Below are 24,121 nucleotides of genomic sequence, written 5' to 3'. Positions count from 1 at the left end.
TTCTCAGTTTAAGGAGGAAGTGTTTCCAGGTGCTGAGTTGGTCTTATAGTACTAACGCAGGGGGATCCTCTGCCAAATTACATTCAAGAGCGCCATCTCCTGGCCAAAGTTTAAAACAGAAGGAAAATGAAAGAAGAAGCAGGTGCCTAAATGGTCTGTGCCTTTAATCAGCAGCTTAACTACTTAACCATGAAAATGAGCTTCCCGGGGCTAATGAGAGTTGCCCAATTTGCAGAAAGTGGGTGTTTATTTTTGTAGCACAATTTTCCAGCTGCCTGCATCTCACGTCCTTTACAGCGTGTAGCATCTGCTTATGCTGTGTTGCTGGTGCACATGGTTTTGCTTAAAGGCCCTTCCCGGATGCTGAGGGGCACAGAGAGGACTTCCAGGTTTGAAAATTAAATTTGGGGATCCAGAAGACCTTCCAGGCTCATGCTGTTAGGACCCGAGATTCAGGTTTAAGCCTTTTCATAGTTCAATACGAAACAAACAAAATGATTAAAAGACAGGTTGAACTTTGATAATACCGTATAAAAGCAAGCAAATGAAGGAGAACTGAAACAACATAGTCCAAGGTCAGCACAGCTATGGCTATGTATCATTCTGCCCTTTTATTTTAAAAAGTGCTGGTGGTTCTGCAATAACAAGATCTGTGTGTACCTGAGGGAGGTAGGAAATATTTTCTGTAAAATTGTACACTAAAAATAATAAAACTTCTGGGAAAATAGGATTGAGGCAGACAATTCAACATATACACAAGCTTGCAACCAGAGCACTAACCAAAGCAGTAACAATCTTGATTTTTAAAAAAAAAATACCAGCAGAGTCTAAAAAAGAATGCTCAGTTCTTAATACATTAAAAAAAAAAATTCTGCAGAAAACAAAGGACTGCGACTGACAGGGAGAAAAAGGAAAAAAAGGTCATTTGATGGAAGGCAATGTAAGAGAAGCTATAGTCTTGTGAGTCATGAAGATGAGGAAACATGCCCAGGATTGGGGAAGATGGAGATTGTGGCTCAACTAAGGTGACAGGAAGCAAGGGAGGACCTCGCTGTTATTAGCTGTGTTCCTGCACTTGGGCTTCAGCTCTCACCAGGCTGGGAGCACCCCACAGGAACCAGGGCAGCTTCCACATGCCCCTGACATCATCCCCTCACTTATCAACCCCATTTCAGCTAATTTATGTTGAAATCACTCACAGCATACAAGTGTGATAGCAAACCAGGCTGAACATGGACTCCTTCCCTACCACACATTTGACACTAAACCCCTGCAGGAAGGGTAGATCTGTCAACCCTGTTTCTTCTTCTGGCCTTCTCCCCACAGTCTCGATGCTGGATTCAAAGATATCGCCATCTTCCAGCCACAGGGCCCCCACTGAGTCTCTGGGCTCTCAGGATTCAGTTATAGTCGAGGCACTATCAGGTAGTCAGTAACACACTATATATTTTACAAGCTTATTTTGGTGACTAGTGAGAGAATGCAAACCAAAACTATGTTAAGGAGAAAATTTTGCTAACCTCCTCAAAGTCCAGATGTAGATATGGCTTCACGTACAGCTGGAACCAGGGGCTTACATTTGGTCCCTGTCTATCTCTCTTTCCCATCTTTGCCCCTCCATGTGCTGCTTTCCCTGGTGATAGTGCAGTTCTCTTCCAAGCCTCTCCCACTGATGGCACAGGAACCCTCCAGATCCATAATCCTGTAGCTAGCTGGCAATGTCAGGAGAAATAGAGCTTCTCTTTCCCAGTAGTTTTTGGAAAAGAAATCTAGGAATCGCCTTATTGCCCTAGTCCACTGTGGTAAGAGGATGAGGACCCTGGCTGGGTTGGGCCTGTGGGCTGACCTTCACATTCAGGGCCTGAGTCAGCCTCACCCAAACCACATGTAATCAAGGGTGAGAAATCCCCAAAGGAGAGGCAGGCCCAGTACCTGGAAAGGGAGAACAGACACTCATCTCCCATGGCAGTCAAAGCCAGGCACCCATCTGGTAGCTTGTGACGTTTGGAGAATCTGGTTTCTGATGAACACACTATCTGGGAGACAATATTTATCTTGGATCTAAACAAAGGAACAGAAGAAGATGCATCTTGCCAGCTTGTGTATTTTGTTTGGCTGGACAGTCCTATTTGCCTTTTTTTTTTTTTAATGTAATTAGCTGCAAACATTTAGAACTTACAAAATTTAGGGCTTCCCTTAAACTCAAACCACACTGTGCCTGTTTTCCCACATGGTGACAATAGGCTGAGCCGAGTATCTGTGGCCTGTTTATTGCACCATCTTCTCCTGTTCCAGAGGGTCCCCTCTGCTGCCTGTGTGGCTCCATCCTTCCCAGGTCACAGTTTTGTTACACACCTGGCCCTGGGAGGCATCGAATTTGCAATCAGCTGTGTGAGTGTAGATCTGGCCAGGAGCCTCTCCAATGGCAGTTGGTCAGGAAGCCCTGGGTCAGGTGCCTCCTGGCTTGCTCGGCAGTCTTGTTCTTTTGATATTTCAAACCTGCCTGAAAGTCACTCAGTGGTTAGGTGCTCTATTACTAGGACTTTGCTGCCTTAGTATTACAGCTTTAAAGTCAACTAGCAGATAATTTACTGAGGTATCTAGTTTTTCCCCCACCTACAGGCAAATGAAAAGGTAAATCCCCTCCCCATTTCTGGAAAACCAGCCAAGCATTTGTGTCCAAGAGATCTAAGTAGCCTTGCCTCATGGGAGAACTAACGGGCTTTTTTCTGTTCATTTTCAAAGGCCTAGTTATAAATAGAACCTCAAGCTGGATTGTTCCAGAGTGGAATGTCTTCCAAGGGTTGAAAATGGGGAAAACACCCAAAACACAAAGGAATGATATTCTTGGAGACTTGGAGGATAGAGGGAGATGCTAGATTCATAAACAGCCATGACCTTTGCCCCACTTAAAGTTTCCAGGAGGAGGAGGACTCAGTATCTGTTAGGATACCTTCTATTGCAAATGATGGGAATCAGAGGCAAACCAGGCTTAAGTGGGGAGAAAGATAAAGGAAGCTGGGTGATTTATGGGTTGGTTACTAAATAGTACATGGGTAACTAACTTCAGGTATGGCTTGATCCAGGAATCTAAAATATGATGAGGACTGTTTCTTTTTTTTTTCATTTCTCATTTTATTTTATTTTTTAATTAATGTTTTTTATAAACATACAATGTATTTTTAGAGGGGTACAAGTCTGTGAATCACCAGGTTTACACACTTCACAGCCTCACTACAGCACACAACCCCCACAATGTCCATAACGCCACCACCCTCTCCCTATCCACACCCCCACCTTAGCAACCGTCAGTTTGCTTTGCAAGATTAAGAGTATGAGGACTGTTTCTATCCATCTCCCAATATTGCATTTCCCGCTCTCTGTTGCCTTCATTGGCAGGATCTACATTATGTTCCCCAGCAGCTGTCTCAAAAAAAAAAAAAAAATTGTATTGGCTTTTCAATAGAATATATGTCAATTACTGAGCCAATCCCTAAGTCATGACACATAGCACTCTAACTGGCCAGTCACATGCTTCCTCCCTGGAACTTAGAAAATTGGGTACTATAACTAGTGGAAGCAGGGGATAGATGCTGAGTAGTAAAAAACTACTAGAGACTCCAGGCAGAAATGGCTAAGAACACTGGCCACCAAGCACCAGGGTTTAGGAATCTTAGCAAAGATCTCTGTTGCAAGGGGGTCACTGCTTCTGAATGGATCCAACAGAACACGGGCAAGGAAAACCAAGAGCTGCATCCACCTGCAAAGAGCCTTCATTGGGGGTTACCCATAAGCCCCCAGAGCTCTTGCACAATTACTAGGCAGGAAATGTGCGCATTAGGCATGCACACGCATGCACATGCGCGCGCACACACACACACACACACACAAAGAGGCACATACAATGATAAACTTTGCCTTTCCTATTAATTCTGGCAGATAAAGGACTAAGTAAGCCAAATTTGTTTGTTTTGGACTATGAGGTTCCTAACACTCAAATAAGCACAGAAGATTCATTTTTATCTTAAAACTTTTTGTCTCTCATCTGTCTCTTTCCTGCAGTTTCTGAGTGACCACAGCTGTATTCCACCCTACCTCCTCTTCCTTCTTTTGTCTGCTCTAAGTCAACCTTGTCCTGGGCCCCTTCTTCACCAGGCGTCACATCTCACTGGCCACAGCCAGCGTTAAAGCTGTGTACCACGCAGCTCTGGTTAATTACAATCTAACCCTAATCCGCACAAAGGAAATACTTACATCCCTTCAAAAAGTGCTTCATTTATGTTAGTAAGAATTGGCCCCCTAGCCAACACTATCTAATCTCCAGTCAAAAATTTTAAAACAAACAAAATATGACATATGACAAGTCCTTCACTGTGGCACACGCTGGTTTCTTTGCTTTAAAACAGGAATTTTCTAGCATTTTTAACCTCTGTCCTCTTTTGCTACATGTAAAAATCCCATAGCTTCTTATTCTAGGGTACTTTGAAATTATAAACAAAATACTTTGATGAAAAATCAAATCGAAGCAATGATACTTTTAGATCATACACACTTCCCCCAAAAGGTTTTGAACCAGAGGGTTGGGGGCAGGGAGGACATATGCTTCCCCCAACCCTGGAAAAACACTGCTTTGAAGCATCTCCCAGCCAAAGAGCAGCTCAGTGGCCATTACAAATTGGTTCCATCCAGCTCTCCCATGGACAGGGAAAGGGTTCCCTCCGTGCCTCCCGCATCCCTCCAGGCACCAACACCCCCCCACCTTCCATTCTAGGCCTTATCGAGGGTGCTGAGCCATAGAAAGGGGTCATGCCCACAGGGGATGACAGTTTCTTAATCTATTCCTGCCCCTCATCGTCTCCCCAGGAAGAAAACAAACATTCACCCTGCAAGTTTGCACTGGGATATTCAGTCTTCTGCTTAGAAAAGCCACATTTTCTTCTTTGCATATGGTTAAATATCTGCAGGTTTCGTCCCCAGTGCACAGTAGGGGACTTCTGCCTTTCGGGGAAGTTAAGGAAGTCAGTGAGCACAATACGGAGTGCGGTGAAACAGGCACATAAGTACTTTGAAATGTGACCAACAAACAGGAGGGAGGCTAGCATGGTATAGGAGACCCAATGAGGAGGGATCTGTTTTGTGGAGAATTGAGTGGAGTTGTTTTCTGGAGAATGAAGTGGGCTAAGCCTGGGGGCGATGGGACCAGGTAGGAGGACTTTGACAGGTCGACCAGGAGAGGGATAACAATGATTTGGATCAGGGTGAGGACAGTGGTAATGTGGTGACAGGATGGGTCTGAGCTCCACCATGTTGTAGGTAGTGTTGGTAGGACTTCTGGGCGGGATGGAATGTGAGCAAGCTGGATAGGGTGTAATCCATTTACTAAGACAAGGAATGCATGGAGAGGGACAGATTTGGGGAAAGGAGAAGAACTAAAGAGTTTTGACTTAAAACAGATAATTCCTGTATTTCATTTTTATCTCAGGGTCTCAGTGTATCTTTTAGGGGAAAGTGAGTGGAAAGGTGGGTTAGGATTTAAAACCTGGCTTCACCACCCACTACTTATTTGACTGTGACAAGGACCAAGGTGAGGGGAAGGAAATGCTGACAGATCCCTGGCCCAGTTTGAAGGACAAATTTTGAGCCATTCCCCACCAGGGGTGGAGACTGGAGGACAGGAAATGGTAGGAGTGGGGAAGGGGGAAATAGTCAGCTTAGGGTGGTGAGTAGGATGAAGGTGGAGAGGGAAGAAGACAGGGTCAGAAGCTGAGGACACTGGTTTTTTTTTTTTTTTTTTAATTAATTTTTTTTAAAATAAACAGATACTATAGTTTTATCCCCAGGGATACAGGTCTGTGACTCCCCAGGTTTACATATTTCACAGCACTCATCTTAGCCCATATCCTCCCCAATGTCCATATCCCCACCACCCTCTCCCGTCCCCCCTCCCCCCAGCAACCCTCAGTCTGTTTTTTGAGATTGAGTCTTTTATGGTTTGTCTCCCTCCCAATCCCACCTTCTTTCATTTTTTTCTTTTCCTATCCCCCAACCCCCCCACATTGCATCTCCACTTCCTCGTATCAGGGAGATCATAGGATAGTTGTCTTTCTCCGATTGACTTATTTCACTAAGCATGATACGCTCTAGTTCCATCCATGTCATCGCAAATGGCAAGATTTCATTTCTCTTGATGGCTGCATAGTATTCCATTGTATATATATACACCACGCCTTTATCCATTCATCTGTTGATGGACATCTAGGTTCTTTCCATAGTTTGGCTATTGTGGACATTGCTGCTATAAACATTTGGGTGCACGTGCCCCTTCAGAGCACCACGTTTGTATCTTTAGGATATATACCCAGTAGTGCAATCGCTGGGTCATAGGGTAGCTCTATTTACAGTTTTTTGAGGAAACTCCACACTGTTTTCCAGAACGGTTGCACCAGCTTGCATTCCCACCAACAGTGTAGGAGGGTTCCCCTCTCCCCGCATCCTCGCCAGCATCTGTCATTTCTTGACTTGTTAATTTTAGCCATTCTGACTGGTGTGAAGTGGTATCTCATTGTGGTTTTGATTTGTATTTCCCTGATGCCGAGTGATGTGGAGCATTTTTTCATGTGTCTGTTGGCCATCTGGATGTCTTCTTTGCAGGAATGTCTGTTCATGCCCTCTGCCCATTTCTTGATTGGATTATTTGTTCTTTGGGTGTTGAGTTTGCTAAGCTCTTTAAAGATTTTGGATACTAGCTCTTTATCTGACATGTCATTTGCAAATATCTTTTCCCATTCTGTCAATTGTGCAAAAGCTTTTGATCTTGATGAAATCCCAGTAGTTCATTTTTGCCCTTGCTTCTGTTGTCTTTGGCGATGTTCCTAGGAAGAAGTTGCTGTGGTTGAGGTCAAAGAGGTTGCTGCCTGTGATCTTAAGGATTTTGATGGATTCTTTTCTCACATTGAGGTCCTTCATCCATTTTGAGTCTATTTTCGTGTGTGGTATAAGGAAATAGTCCAATTTCATTTTTCTGCATGTGGCTAGGACACTGTTCTTGAAGGACCTGTGTGCTATTTCAGAAGCCAGATGATCCAGTGTGACTCCGAGTTGGAGGGGGTGGTCACACCACCCCTGAGTCCCCACTGAAGGCTTAGGGTACCACCACCAACAGAGGACAGCTGTGCCTGACTGAACTGTGTCATGAACAAATCAAGGGCACCATTAGCAGAGACACCAATCTGCATCAAGGAGTGGGAAAGCATGAATGGACTCGGCCTGCGTCCAGGCAAGCAGAAATACCTACAGGTGACTTTGGGACCACCTGGAGCTCTTTTGCAAGCAGATGGTACTCATAGCAATAAAGATATGAGATTCATTGTTAATTCAACCATATCTTACCCTCTCAGGTTGGCGAAGCCAGGGAGATTTGAGCTTATAGGGCTGAGGTGGCCAGCAAATAGTGGATATGGCCTGTCTCCACCCACGCCTTTGTCCTCTTAGAATAAAAGGCTATCTAGCCCAGATTTTACTGTTTTCGTGCTAAAGTAGGTAGCCACAGTATTTTACTTTATTGTCATTGTGCATAGCTCAGTTCCTCCATGTTACACTATGCTTAAAGAGAACATATGTTCTCTGTCGCCCGGCAACATGAGAAAAAGCTGATATAGGAGGCTAGCTGTATATGTGGAGATGATGATACTCATTCGTTCCACAAAAATTAGCCTAATATGTGCTATGCATCCTGTTGGTTCCCATCCAAATTGTGTATTTACTTTGAAATAAGCCTAATGGCAGAATGGGCACATCTAGAAGATACACTTTCCCTTCTGCATGTTTTTTGTGGTTTTTTTTTTTTTTTTTTTTTTTTTTTTTACTTTTCATATGAGATTTTACTATTGGAAGAACTGGTATTTACCACTGACATTAAAACACACACACACACACACACACACACACACACACACCTACCTTAGCAGCCGCTGGTGAAATATCACAACATCTAGCATATCTTTTTGTTTTCAAATGTCATTCACTCTTAAAATCATAGTTGGACAAGTCAACTTTCAGGTGGGTATTATGATCTTGGTCCAGACATAGGCTAGAAAGAAGCTGTGCAAAAAACCAACTCTGTCCCAAGAGGTTTTATACCCCAGTTGGATAGATAAGACATAGCCCTGAAATCAGGAACCTCCTAGGCAATCAGTAGGACCGCCGTTCTGGTCCGTTTGGAGGCATATGGAGGTATGGGGCCTTGTGACAAGTTTGGTGTCAGTTTCAGGCCAAACATTTAATTGTCCATGCAAGATACTCCAGAACTCTCTCTCCCTCTGGCACAATGACCAACACCATCTGCTGGTGTCATTTTGGGTCCCTGAGTGTTCACTATGAGCAGAGCCCTTTGCCAACTCTTGATGGACACTTAGCAGGAATGAGAAATCAACCTGTTTTTATCTTAAGTTATTCAGTGCTGGAGGTGTTTGTTACCACAGCATGACCTGAGTTATTCTTTTTTTTTTTTTTTTTTAAGATTTTATTTATTTATTTATTTGTCAGAGAGAGAGGAGCGAGAGTGAGCACAGGCAGACAGAGTGTCAGGTAGAGGCAGAGGGAGAAGCAGGCTCCCTGCCAAGCAAGGAGCCCGATGTGGGACTCGATCCCAGGACGCTGGGATTATGACCTGGGCTGAAGGCAGCTGCTTAATCAACTGAGCCACCCAGGTGTCCCTTATTTATTTTTTTTTAGAGAAAAAAAAGTAGAGGGGACCTGGATGGCTCAGTCAGTTAGTGTCTGCCTTTGACTCAGGTCATGATCCCAGGGTCCTGGGATTGAGCCCTGCACTGGGCTTCCCTGATCAGCAGGAAGCCTGCTTCTCCCTCTCCCACTCCCACGCTTATGTTCCCTCTATTGCTCTGTCTCTGTCAAATAAATAAATAAAATCTTAAACAAAAAAAAAAAAAAAGAGAGAGAGAGAGAGAGAGAAAGAGAGAGAGAGAGCACCAGAGTATGAGCTGGACTGGAAGAGCAGATGAAGAGGGAGGGAGAGAAATTTAAGCAGGCTCCATACCCAGTGTGCGGGGCCGGATGTGGGGCTCAATCTCTCAACCCTGAGATCATGATGGATCCCAAATCAAGAGTCCGATGCTTAACCGACTAAGCCACCCAGCTGCCCCATGACACGGGTTATTCTGACTGAAAAACTAAAAGGGTGAAGCAGCCAAATCTCTAGAGCACCTTCAAGCATAGGGGAGGGTATTAAAGAACTGACACCAGCAAGTGCAATGATATTTTTTCAAGAGTGTTTCCGAAACTACAGCCTGCCAGACCTGACATTGACTCCCTACTAGAGCCTAGAAGGAGTAGGTAAAGAGAATGGCCTATGAATGCTTAGAAAAGAAAGCAGAGACCATATGGAGTCAATGTGGCTTAAAGGCAACCACAACCAATAATTTCGTCTACCTTGCAGAGAGGTTTTATGTCAACAGAGAAGTGTACTCAAATTACAATGGCTTTAAAAGAGAATTTTATAAAGATACTGTGTACAAAGATACGCAGGAAGACCAAAGGAAGAGTGCAGTACCCCAGGCTAGAACAGTGGGGATGTCATCACTCCTGACCCCAAAGGTGAGTGGAAACCCGAAGACAGAGCTACTGTATTCAGAGCCACACCGCCTTTAGTGGAGAGATCTGAGCAGCCGGAAGTAATCTTGCATTAATGGAATTTGGAAAATAAATATCCCAACTCATCTTTCTCTTTCCCTCCAATTTCCTGATTCTGTTGGCCAACCTCAACTACAAATCCAGCTAGAGAACAAAGGAAGTGTTGATATAGTCCAGATAAGTCAGCCTCCTGGAGAACAGAGCAGGTGGAGCGCAGGGTGGATGGGAAGGTTGGAGAACAGATCTGGAGGGGCAAATAAGAGACAACCAGCCAAGAGTATTAGGAAAATTAAATATACATAATGTATCTGGATTCAAGTGAGGTATTCGACAAAGGTTGTTAAGAATTCCTTAGGGAAGAAATATTAATCATACCCTCTTCTGTGAGCGGACAGTGGTAATTAACTATGGTTTCATCTTCTTGGCATGCCACTCCATGTAATTTCTGCCAATATTCTCAAAGGAAGTTGCCACCAATCCTTGTGTTTTAGATATAGTCAATTGCCATACCTTCTCTTTCCCTAATCCCCAACTCTGAAGGATGGACACCTGAGTTAGTCAGACCAGAGTCCTAGTAACATGACTGCCAAAACTAGTTAGAACAATGTTCTCTTGCCTTTGGTTATACTGCTGGAAAGACACAAGTTTGTATCCCTGAACAGCCATCTTCCCTAGCTTGGCAGAAGAAGCTATTTCTAGCAAGAGAGTTTATGATTTCTCATAAAGAAAAGCAGGGGGTAAAAAATCTAAAAGATGAAAAAATATTGTCTCAGTTTCTGGATTAAAGAGTTTGTGAGGTCAGTAACTTCTAAATTTCTAACTTACACGATCCAGTCCACTATTTTTTTCATTTTTGCTGCTTTGAGCTGGATTTATTTTTGCACATCACAGAGATCTCTGATTACCTGTATTATAGGGCCTTCAACATCAACCTCATAGTTAACCATGGTTGATAGTGTTACCACCAGTTATTTATTAGAATAATTATTAATCCAAATAACAAAGTCTAGCATACTGATAATAGCACCTACTATTTTTTTTTTTTTTAAGATTTTTGGGGCTTTTTTTGAGAGAGAGAGAAAGAGAGCATGAGCACAGAAGGGAGGAGGCAGAAGGAGAAGCAGAGCCCCCATTGAGCAGGGAGGCCAACATGGGACTTGATCCCAGAACCCTGGGATCATGACCTGAGCAGAAGGCAGATGCTTAACCCACTGAGCCACCCAAGTGCCCTTAGCAACTACCATTGTTGAGTGTGCAGTAAATATTCATGCATGAATGACTGTCACTGAAGTAAGTAAAAGCCTTGTCAAAAAGCAGGGCATGAGGGCCCAGCTGAGGCCACCTAATCTTGTGTCCTCTCGGAATTTCAGTTCCTGCCTGCCATAGCCCCCATAGCATCTGAACTACTGGAGAAGCCACAGAAGGAAAAGAAGCTCAAGGTCAGTTTCTTCCCTCTCCTTTACTCCAGTTTTCCACTATATGAAGCTGCCGTTTGGGGGCATCTCCCAGATCATATGCAGGGATGAGAAGATTTGAGGAAAAGGGCAAGAGCTTCCATAGATAATGTTGTAACGTAGCCTTAGGAACCCCTGGGTGGCAGGTGCCAGGTTATGGGCTCTTTCTCTCATGGAGTACTTCTATTACACTTCTTGTTGCACCACGCTGTGCTGTGAGTGCTGCAAGCTCTGGCTGGCCACTCACAACTGGCCCCTCAGTCCCTGCTCCTTTGGTACATTCCATGCAGCATCTCTGTACCAGCATGAGTACAATGCAGTGGCTCCCTTAAGCTGACAAACGTCCCATGGAGAGCATGCCCTTTATCTTGCCATACACACAACCCACCTTATTCACTCTGCAGCTCTCACTCCTTGCTCTGACGCCAGCATCAATGCCAGGGAGGCTCACTCTTCAGCTTCAGCTTGTGTGCTGTTCAGAAACTTCCATGACGTGGCTCAGATTGGAGGAAGGGGTCCAACCGCCTCTCCTCCAAGGCTACAGGAAGGGAGTCACAGAGCATGCCAACAATTCTCAAAGAAAGTCCCACTCCCCAGTTCTACCTACCCTCCAATCCCGTGCCTCCTCTTATAAATGGTCCAGACATTGATGGTAGACTAAGGATTAAAAGGATCACAAGCTGGTTAGAGACTTCCAGTCAGCAAAGGCTTTCCTAGATAGCCAAATTCTTTTCTTTAGAACCACAGTATCCAATATGGCAGCCACTGGCCACATATGACGACTGAGAACTTGGAAGTATGAGAACTTGGAAATATGGCTGGTCCAAACTGGAAATATAACCCACACCCAAGCTTTTAAGAACTCAGTACAAATAAAGGAATATCAAATATCTCATTATAGGGGCGCCTGGGTGGCTCAGTGGGTTAAGCCTCTGCCTTCTGCTCAGGTCGTGATCTCAGGGTCCTGGGATCGAGTCCTACATCAGGCTCTCTGCTCAGCAGGAAGCCTGCTTCCCTCTCTCTTTCTGCCTGCCTCTCTGCCTACTTGTGATCTGTTAAAATAAATAAATCTTTTTTTAAAATCTCATGTTTTCTATAGCAATTAGACGTTGGAATAATATTTTTGATATATGGGGGAGTGAAATATCCCATTAAAATTTGTTTCATTTCTTTCCATTTTATTTATTTTTTTAATGTGGCTACTAGAAAATTTAAATTACATATGTAACCCACATTACATTTCTATTGACAGCGCTGCTTTGAAATGTGCGGGCCCCTGCCTTTAGGGCCTTGCCTGCACACAGGGACAGGAAAAGCCCCATTCGGGGTCTGTGATGCGAAGCCGGTAAATCCCTCAGGACTTTGCCTGGCACCTGTGAGCTACTCAGTCTTTAGGCTTGGGAAAAGACAGGCCGTGGGAGAAGGGATGTTGTTTTTGTAGTAGCAGCTAATGTTGTTATTGATATTATTCACCTTCCTTTATCCATCTGTAAAATACGACTAAGATCTTTTGCTCCACCGACTTCACAAGGTTGCTGTGTGGTCTGGGTGAGACAGTATGTGTGAAATGCACGCTCCTTAAACTGTAAGTAGCTGCTTAACAGTGGTTGTCACAGTGATGGTGATCATGACGGCTGCTGTGCGGCCCAGGCTCCTGCCGGAGCACTGTCGGGAGGCCTCAGGAGCCCAGGGCTCTGGCCGCCCGCCCAGTGGTTCTTTCCATAGCTCTGAGGCGGGCCCTGGCCCCTGCCGAAGAAGATGCAGGCTTTCCCTGAGGACCCCAATGTGAAGCCCCTTTTGCATCTCAAGTGCGATGCTAGGGACTGGGAGAAGTACACAAAAGCTTCTAAGATATGGTCCAGCCGTTCAGGAGCTGCAGTGTAAAGAAGGAAATCGACCTTGAAACAGCCATGCAATAGTGGTGATCACTGCTGGCTCACAGGGAGGAACCACAGCTGTGACTGGGCCTCTGGAGAATTAGGAGAAGCTTCCAGAGATGTGACCTTTGAGGTTGGTGTTCCTGAGGGGATTGGTGGAGAGGTGGTGGTGAGGAAGGATGTTCCAGGCAGAGGAACAAGCAAGTACAAACAGTGCCTGGTGTACTTGGGAAAGTGGGGATGCATTTGACAATGAATGGTACGGGGTGTGGGCCACAGGCATTCGGTGAGGGGAAGCCAGTGAGGTTGTGCTGCCTGAGATGGGACTAGCAGCTCCGTTGAGAAAATGATCATTGATCGTGGGGACTGGTAAAGGGAAGCTTGGCTAAGGGAGGTAGTGGAAAGATAGGGCCAAGCTGAGAAGGGTCTCATGGCTAGACTTTGGGTTTGGAGCCTGCTTGCAGGTGACACAGAGCCACTGAATGCCTTCCCATCTACAGGGATAGGCCTCCCTGCAGGGCTCTGGGAGGGAGAAGCTGCGGTGGGTGTGCTCAGACTGTGCCTCCCTGTGCTCCTGATGCTTCCACCCACCCATCACCATGGACTCTTGGTCAGATTCCCAGGGGACCTTTCCCGGCCCCAGAATGCCATCCTCCCTTTCAAACTCCAGACTAAATATTGACACCAACGGGCACTTCAAATCATTCGCCCAACTGCATTCATGTCCCAGACCCGGTGTAGCAGCTCGGGAGAGAAAATCTGTGTTCTGTGTGGCTCGTGTATATTTGGGTTAAGTAAAGGTGGCACCATGAGTTTGTCAGAAACTCTGTTCTGAGCCCGTAGGAAGGTCTGCACCCCAGGAGCAGGAGCAGACCAGAGCTTGTGCTCCCAGGCTTGCCTGTTACTGATTCTAAGAGCTAGCTTGCACTTACTAAGCAAGTTAACTTTGAGTTAGGCATGGTCCTGGCTACATTACATACCCGATCACATTTCATCTTCACAGTGACTTATTTTACAGGGGAGAAAACAGACTCAGAGAAGTTAAATGAGCTGCCTAAGGGGCTCAAGTGACAGAGTAAGACCTTGAACCTAGATTTCTCTGACTCTAAAGGACTTTGTTCTTTCCCCAGTATACCCTTTTCCTCTGTCCTGAGAAAATGGAAAGGGACCCAAAGCCAGGCGGTTCGCAGGCAATGAATACAGGCATCTTCTTTCAGCAACCTCACAGGACACGGTCTGCAGAAGGCCGCAGGGACGGGATGAGGTTTCTAAGCCCACAACTCTCTTGGTCCTCACTCAATTCAGAATGGGGCCCAGGAGAGCTACGGGATGGAAGCAGGAAGGGGAACAGAACTTGGGCAGGGAGCAAAAAAGGGACAAGAATCATCCAGGAAACTGAAAATATTAACTCAATGCTCCCTCCCCATCCTTAGTAGCTTGTGAATATAAATGGGGGCCCATGAATTTAACTCACTCACTCAGAGACTTCAATTCCCTACAGTGTCCCTCAAATATTTCTTGAAATTCCCAGAGTGTTTGACATATAATCCTGGACCAATCCATCAGTTTCATCAACACTTACTCACCCAGGTTCTTGTCAACATCCTCTATCCTTACAGCTGCAAAAGGGAGCTTCCGCACACCAATAAATGACAAACCCATAGCTATTCCAATATGGTTGCCACAAGACCACAAAGCCTTCTACACAAAATAGAGGAAGCTCCACCTGGCTTTGGGTGGACTTGAGCCCTACTACCAGCCCTTTGTTCTGGGTGCCCATGTGCAAGTCACAACCCGTGCAACCCATACATGGTAGGGCTGGATGCCAAGGATGCCCCCTAAACCTCCAGGCCTCAGGCTGCCAGAGTGATACTGGATTCCATGTCAAGGAGGAGAAAATGGCCTCACTTAACATTTGCATTGGACTTTGTCACCAGAAGACCCCGAATTTGCATTGTATGAGCCCAGAGTGTGTGATTCACCTCTCCACCAAGACTCACCATCATTTCAAGGGGTTTGGCAGAGAATAAATGCCTCTTGTAAACAACCCCACCGTGTTCCTATCTCCCACCTTTCTCTGTTTTCCAGTCTCACACTCAGTGCTTTCCCCCAAACTACCCTCATGCTTACCAGCTCATGTGAATAGAATCCAAAAAGGTACCCAGTCCACCAATTCTGACTCCCATTCTAGCCTCAGCTAGAACACTCTTTTTGCATAAGTAACTACAATGCAATTGTGCCAAAAGCTATCCTAGAGTAGGGGCAGGTAGATCAGACAAGTGTATCTTTAAGAAGAACACCTGGATTGAGCCTTAAACAATGAGTAGGGAAAGTTAAAGTTAGGGATAACATTCTAGATGGAAGGAGCAGCAGGCGCAAAGCAGCAGAGGCTGCAGCTTGTTGTTACCAGAGTATAAAATGCAAGGCAGGTAGAAAGAAGGCAGAGGAGCCAACAGTAGCCAGCTTCTATAGACTATATTGAAAAGATCATATTTTAAGGCAGTGGGAAGACATCTCATCTAGCAGATGAGAGAACTGATCAGTTGTGGGCTTTAGAAAGATTGTTCTGGTTACCTACATGAATCTAAGGAGTGCCAGAGAGGAGGAAGTGGATCTACCAGGGCATGGGAGCACTGAAGTCTTTGGGGTAAGAGGTGGTGAGGACCAGAGCTGAGTAGAGGTACAGGACGAGGAGAAGCAGGAAGGGAAAATGAGAAATGACTGCAGCCTAAGATAGATGTGGGACATCTCCCTGCACTGGGCAGAGAGGGAGGGAAAGCGGTGGTAGTCATTGTTCTGTGTCCTCCTGCTGGCCCAATCCCTCAGGGAAGATCCCTGGCCCCCAAGTGAGAGTCTCCTGGCAGGTGCCCAATTCAAGGCTGATCTTCCTTTCTTTCATTCTCATTCACTGTGACTTTCTCTTTGGAGATGCTAATAGGCAGGCTTCCCAGCCAGCCCCTTAACCCAGCCTCCAAGGTCAGCCTTAGGTCAGTAGGAAGACAAAAGAGCATAAGGGACAGAGTAAGGACTCACCAAGTAAGCACATCTGAGAAAGAACATTGAGCAACAGTACCCTCCCACCCCAGAGGAAGTGGACCTTTTCTCTGTACTTCAATCTGCCACTCCTGCTGGTCACAGACACCACTGGTGCCTCACCCCACTCCACACCTACATTTGCCCAGCCTGTTTACTCACGTTTTCATATCTGGATTCACTGCACTTTCACTGGTCCCTCAAAGCTCAGCAGCATCCTATGCCCACATGCCTCTGGGACTCCCCTAGAGCCCATGGGTATGCATCCCATACCCAGGCCTGACTCTTCCTTTGGCAGCTACTGCCAGCTCAGCCCTGCCCGTGGCTTCATGCTGGTACTTCTCCAAATGGGCTGACTTCTCAATGCCTCCTAATTGCTTGACACTGCTTTCTGCACCTAGAAGCAGTGGGAACGACTGACTAGCTGAGGCCCTCTTGCCATAGGTCCAGTCATCTGCTTGGGTCACAGGGAGGGCTGCTGTGCTCTCTGTGATGTCATCTGCACTGCCTCTGAGTTCCCTGAGGACAGAGGAGTTGTAGCCAAAGGTACCTTCCCAAAACTTGACCAAGAGCCTAGCACAGGGAACAATTGTGGGTGGACACATGGAGAGATGGACAGATGGATGGATGTATGGATATAGGCATATTGGAGACTGCCAGGTGGCCCCACCCCAACTTTACCCTAGTTAGGCTCCATGATAGTCTTGTCCTCACTACTTCCTGGTATTTCAAAAGATGAGTCTAGCTGGCTCCAGGATTTCTAACTAGATGGAGCTTAGGAGTAACAATCAGGATAGGAAGATCAGTGAAGGTATTTGTCTTAAAGTTGCATGTCTATCGCAAGCACTTTTTTTTTTTTTCTTTTTTTGTGGTAGACATGGAGATGTACCACTACATCCCCCTTCAAGGAAGGATGTGCTGCTCAAATGCAGTGTAGTCAGCAGACAGCCTCTGAGGTCAGCTCCTGCAAGGTCTGCTTTGGCTCAAGAGTTGCCATGTCCAAAGTTCTGCCCTAACTGGGGCAGCCCGTATCTGGTGACTGAGTGAGGGGGGTGGGCCGTCTAGGCTCAGTCACACTGGCTTGATACAAGACACCTGACAGGTAGCATTGAGTCCAAGCTCCCAACTAAACTTCAGTCTGAAGCCTTATCAGGCCTCCAACACAGTTTAATTTCCTCCTCTGCCAATCCTGCTGCCACTCCCTCCTTTGCAAGGGTCTTGATCCCTAGTAAACAACCTGATCCTGAAACCCTAACCCAGAGCCTGCTCCCAAGAACCCAACTGACCATGCTAAATTTTTAAATTTATAAAGATGGCACTATTTTTAAGCATTCTTATATTCGAGCTTTTCATACATTTGAGAAAAATTAATCCCTATCAAAGAATACCAAAGCAATAGCTAGGGAGTGTTAGTGGAGATGATGGAGGAACTAAGGCCCCTCCAATCCCACCCTTTCCACTGACACCTCTGGTGGAGTTCTCTTATTTGGAAGACACGAGTATGGAGATGGTCTTAGTTAGCAAGGGGTGTGTCGGGGAGGACACAAGTATGGAGATAGTCTTAGCAAGGGGCGTGTTGGGGACAGGGAGCTGGTTGCCTCAGCTGGGTCTAAAGGGACAAAGGGGCGTGCAGGTTTCTTCCTGTTTATCAGTTACCTCCCTAGTCACAGGGCCAGAAACAGTACCAAGATCACCTGGCTCTCTCAGAAGGGACCTCAAGAGCCTTGGGAAGCCTAGGATTGAGGGTGCTAGGTGAAAGAAGCAAAGATCAGAGTCTGGAGCTGCTGAGGTGCTTGGAAACTGAAATTCAGAATACAAGGAAAGGATGAAGCACCTCAGGGCAGTAGCTCCTGAAATTTGCATATGGACCCAATTGAGTTTTTGGCCTAATACTAGTATGTCAGGTCTGTCAGAAAAGAGTTATCCATCGGGGTCTGTGTAAGCTAAATGGAGCTTCTGAAGTTTGTACAACCCATGGTATGTGTGTTCTGACTACCCAGAATAAAATGGCACCCAGGAGCTGAGTGAAGAGCTCAGATGGGCTGTACATAGGAGTAGGTCTGCCTTCGAATAAGGGCTACACCAAGACCCAAATGGATTAAGCTAATCTGCCAATAAATTAACTGCCTAAAAGAACAAAAATCAATGTTCTTTATAGGAAGAAAACAAAACCCAGACTCTCAATGACATCATATCCACATGGTTCAGCAAGCAGTAAAAATTATTTTAGACATGAGGAGGGGCAGGAAAATGTGACCTACAACCAGAAACAGCAGTAACAACAAAATCCGCCCCCCCCCCAAAATCCTACAGACTCAAGAAGACATACGCAATGGAATTAATACCCAAGGACTTCAAAAGAGCTATTATAAATATATGGAAGATTTAAAGGAAAAGATGGAAGAAATCTTAGCAGAAATGAAAACTATAAAAACTATAAAAAAAAAGAACTAAATGCATATTCAGAAACTAAAAGTTATAATATCTGAATAAAATTTAACTACATGGGTTTACTAGGTGGGTTTAACTAGAATTCTTTTTCCAGGGAAAATATCCTTTGAAAGAAAGATGAACTAAAGACATTTCCAGATAAACAAAAGCTAAAGAATTCACCACCAGCAGACCTACACTACCAGAAATGTTCACGTTTTCAGACCTAGGGTAAATGTTAGGTTGGAAATATGAGTCTACATGAAGAATGTTCAATACATTTTGTTTTCTTAAGTTCATTTTTAAGAAACACCATTGACTATTTGAAACAAAAATATTAACAAGGTACTGCAGTGTGTATTATTCAGAAGTTTTTTTAAAAAGTGCGACAAAGGCAGGAAGAAATGGAGGAAGGTAAATGGAAATATTCTTGTAAGGTTCGTACATGCTAAGTGGAGTAACAATAATTCAAAGCAGACTGATAAGTGGAGCCACTAGAATGCTGAATTCAATAGTATATACAAACAAGATAATACACAACTAAATTGGGTTTAATCCCAAAAAAGTGAGGCTGTTTTATCATTTAAAGTGGAATAATGTTGGGGCGCCTGGGTAGTTCAGTAGATTAAGCATCTGCTTTCAGCTCAGGTCATGATTGCAGGGTCCTAGGTTCAAGCCCCGTGTCGGGCTTCCTGCTCTGCAAGGAGCTCTTCTCCCTCTCCCTCTGCCTGCTGCAACCCCTGCTTGTGCTGTCAAATAAATACATAAAATCTTTAAAATAAAAAAATAAAGTGGGATAATGTATTTTATTAATGTTAATAAGAAAAATAATCATAATGCTTTCCTATTCTAGAATTGTGCTTTTCCATCCTGACAAGCTAACTGGAACTTTTAACACCAACCCACTTAGAGATGTAGAAATTTGGCAAAAAGAAGGCAGATATATTTCACACATGCCATACTTGCTTTCTACAGCCATGAGAGACATCACTAAATGATCATGAAAGGCATTCTCTTCTGCTGAGCATCTCGAGTCTCAAAATCCAACACAGATAATCAGTTATTAACCAGTTGGCAGTAATAGCTAAGGTAATATGTTTGTGATCCCTGGTTTGAACGTGGGAAATGAGAATGTGGAAAGGAGTTTTATCAGAACTACTGATCAATTAAGAACACAGGTTAGAAGACTGATCTTACTATTATAATAGCAGCAATGATGATGGTGACAATAAATCAATGGTAGCAAAAAATTAGAAAAATTAGCTGCAATCTGGGTTTTTGGATATTTGCAGTTGAAAGCATTCCTGATCCAGACTTGATGCCTAAAGCGAAACATGAAAGATGGTGAGAACAGACAAAATTTTGTAGGTAGAAGGATATATCATGATCAAGGAAAGAAAGAGATTAGAATTTTGGTAGAACAGCAAGTGGTTTGGGCATGAGGACTAGGAAGAAAGTAAGAGATGTGAAGTTGTCCAGATCATAATGAGCTGTCAAAATTGTGCTATGAAGTATGGACTTGATCCTGGGGGCAGTTTACAAAAGGGGAGTCACATAGGGTTTTACATTTAGTGGTGAACATGAACAGACTTATGATTTAAGAAAACAATTCAGATGCTGTAAGAGCGTACTTTGGAAAGGAACCAGACTGTAGGCACTGAAATCAGTGGCAAAGAGCAGCTGCAAAACAAGAGAGTAGGTCTACAGGGATGAAAAAACACCATGCACAGGAACCTTCTCTTGGGAGCAAAGGTGGGGGTGGGGGACTCCAAAGTGAGGACTGTGAGAATTAGAAACTTAACTCAAATGGAGTAACTACGAAGTTCTAGCCAAGGAAAAAAGGGTAGAAGGTAACTAGGTTTATTTTGTGTTTGTACTGGCTTAAACTGCAATGGGAAGAAAAAAAAAATAGGCCAAAAACAAAATCCTCCACCACTAGAAGTAGAAACACTGTACATTCTCCTTCGAAAAAGAAAAAGGGTGAGAAAGCTGTATGGAATGCCTGGTGAAGCACAGACCCACATCTAGAGCTAGGAACCCGTGATTTAACAATTTGCAAACACATGTATCCTGCAATTTCTAGTTGCAAGACTTTTCCAAAGATTTTCCCAAGGATGGAGGCTCAAACAGGAAGATTATAAATGCACATATGTGAGGGTGGGATGATTTCCAGAGCTTGTTTCACAATAGTTTTAAGGTTTTTTCCAATTACAGGCCACCGATCTTCCTGTGTCTTTTCACTTTTCAGTGAGGACTACAGAACTAATGGAATGTGAATTACTTTAGGAGGCACGCTATATAATTAGAAAAAAAAAACAGACAGTTTTGCTTTTCAGGTTTTCTCTCTCAAATACGAGCAAGAGGAGGGGAATTCCCAAAATGTACTTGGAACACAAATTAGGCTCAGGTCACATGCTCTAATTTCTCACCCTAGGAGGAAGACAAACTGCTTGACAACCAGGAGCCTACAGATCACTGGGGTAGAAAGAAAGAGTGAGTTGTCTCAAGGCATGTAGCTAACAAAAACTCTATGGAAATGGATGATTTGGAAACTGTCCATCTTCAAAGAATTTTGCCCTCAGTGAAATGACTATGGGAATTTTGTCCTTGGATGAGGAAATTTTGAAGGATCCTCCTTCCATCCCATGAGCTAGAACGATTGGTGGCAGAAGAGCCACAGTGGAGAAGGGTGCTCAATGAAAGTGATATTAACGTTGCAGGGGAAAAGGGAGCAGGTTTCTTTTATTTTTGTAAAAGAAGTGCAGAATCTATTTGTTAATGATAAAACAAATGTGACAGAAAAACCAGAAATGGGAAAATTGCAGTGTAGAATCAAAGGATATAAGTTGGGCTGCATTAAGAGAATTCATTTTATAAATATTTCAGTTTTATTCTTTGGACATTTATGGTGATTTCTGAGGGAGTAGTTACTGAACACTTCATATGAATCATATATTTTATATTCACTATATTACTATACTCCCAGGTCAGTATTTTATAGATTTGGAAGGTGGGGCTGAAAGGCTAAATGACACACTCATGGCCACACACAATTGGGAGGTGGCAGTCATCCTACCTCGTCTCACTGCAAAATTAATTCAATTAATGCTTTTCCCACTATATGACCTTGCTTCTCTGTCTTTATGTAAAAGTAGTAACAGTATTTTCTACATTTTAGAAGTAACTGTATACTTGTACTGTGTATTCTAGTTACCATGGAATAGTATGTCAGAGATGCTGACACATTTGTTAATGAGTATTCATTAACAAAACAGTATATTTGTACAGAAATGGCAATGGAATCTGCCGAAAAATGTGAAAGAATCACAGTTTTGCATGTTTCTGCTATCTGCCTTTGTCTTATTTTCCTCCAAGGCAGATGGCTTTGTATCTTTTTGAGATGATGCTAATATGCCTGCCCTAGTACCAGGGAGGATCCCTGGGCAAAAATCAAGCTAAATCCTATAAAGGACCTCAGTACTGATATTTCTTCAAGAAAACAGTCCATTTGCTCTGTAATGACCTAGAACTTGGTTTGTTAAGCTAACAGAGTATGGATATACCAGTGTGCTTGCAGGCAAAGTGCATCTGACAATATAGGAAAGGTAGGAGGGTGCTCTTAACATGATCAGTTAGAACAAAACTCAAATTCTACAATGAAGGAATTGAGGGCTGAAGACATCAGAACAGGGTGGGCAGTTCTTGCAGCACATTGATCACACCTCTTATGTCAGAGGAAGACAACTCAAAAGTTGGCCCAGGCCTGTATGATGCATTCTGGCACAGTGGGGAAGAAGGCAGAGGTTATAGCCAGGTCAAAATGTTTTATTCAGCCATGCGACAGTGCTGGGAGATGGTACACACAGCCCACCCTCCCTGTGGCTTTAGCACTAGTGAGCTAAGCATTCGTGAAGCTTACCCAGAGCTTTTCTTTTTTTTTTTTTTTTTTAAAGATTTTATTTATTATTTATTTGACAGAGAGAGATCACAAGCAGGCAGAGAGGCAGGCAGAGAGAGAGGAGGAAGCAGGCTCGCGGCTGAGCACAGAGCCCGATGCGGGGCTCGATCCCAGGACCCTGGGATCATGACCTGAGCCGAAGGCAGCGGCTTAACCCACTGAGCCACCCAGGCGGCCCACCCAGAGCTTTTCTAATCTAAAGCTCACCATTAGGAATCATCACACACCAAGTATCAACTTGCCCTTCCGTCTATCTAGACAACTAGGTTTCCTTGAATAAATATCTTGATAAAGACAGACTCTGGAGGTAATACAGTCCTCAGAGTTACTACTTTGATTATGACTGGCTGAGGGTTTAGAAGATAGTGTTTAAGCATGATTTTGCAGTAGTGGACAAAAAGTCTTGCTGAATAAAGACTTAGTCGGGGTGCCTGGGTGGCTCAGTGGGTTAAAAAGCCTCTGCCTTTGGCTCAGGTCATGATCCCGGGGTCCTGGGATCCAGCCCCGCATTGGGCTCTCTGCTCAACAGGGAGCCTGCTTCCTCCTCTCTCTCTGCCTGCCTCCTCTCTGCCTACTTGTGATCTCTGTCTGTCAAATAAATAAAATCTTTAAAAAAAAAAAACTTAGTAAAATTTGTCAACTGTGTAGTTTCTAACTTGGGGCATTTGCACTGTTTTGTTAGCATCTCTAGGATGTATATAAATAATAAACAAATAGTTATTGGTGTAAACAACTTTCACATCCTTTTCAGGAAAGTCTCCTTGATTGCAAAATCTTGTACATGAGCAGGAAGCTTTACAATCCTGTGACTAAAAGAAGGAAAGATAAACTTCACCTTATCAGTAAACTGAAAGGTTTACTGAGTAATTTCTATGTGCCAGGTAACGTAAAAAGCAGGCCCTGTTGTAAAAAGCAGGCCCTGTTCTACGGGAGAGCCCACAATCAAATGCAGAAAACAAAGTGAGTATGTATTTTTCAATTTCATGAGGGCAGGTCCTGTTTTCATAAAGCGTAAGGCAACAGAACCCTGATTACTTCCAATTTCCTCAAATAAGACACTATAAAACTAGCAGTACTTTCAACTGCCTGCACCACACTATAGTAGTCAAGAGAGTCTCCAATGGCACAGGTTCTAGAACTCAGCTTTAAGAACAGAAATACCTTCTCAATCGACCAAGAGATGAACAGCCTCTCTGGGAACTGATTCTCTGCGAACTCACAACTAACCAGTTAATGAGAATTACCCCGGGAAACTAAACTAGCTGGAGGGCTTGTACTTGGCCGTACAAAGAAGACATATAATTGCAGATGGCAAGGACATCAGAGAAAGACCGAGTAAGAAACTAAGCAGCGCAAAAAATAAACCTACTAGTACTAAAAATTTAACAAAGACCTGGTCACTACTTAATTGTAAAACAGAATTCCACCTCAAGATCTGGAGTTTAAAATCCAGAAAAACCGGACCTTGACTTTTACTGGAGAAAAGACATATTTTTACATTTTTATTATGTTTCCAGATTCCATGCATGCACTGTCAAGTCACTTTAAAATAAAAACTTTGGTTAAAAAACAAAAAGACAAAAAACCCCTCAGACTCACTGCAGAAAACTTCAAAACTATGTGAGAATAGGGACAAAAAGCGAGACCAACCATAACTCCACCACACAAAGCCGACTTCTCAAAAATTTCGGCATTATTCTTGCCAGGCCAGGCCCTTTTCC

The sequence above is a fragment of the Mustela erminea genome, chromosome 9, assembly GCF_009829155.1.
Source record: "Mustela erminea isolate mMusErm1 chromosome 9, mMusErm1.Pri, whole genome shotgun sequence".
NCBI classification, from domain to species: domain Eukaryota; kingdom Metazoa; phylum Chordata; class Mammalia; order Carnivora; family Mustelidae; genus Mustela; species Mustela erminea.
Note: the sequence above shows the minus strand (reverse complement) of the source record.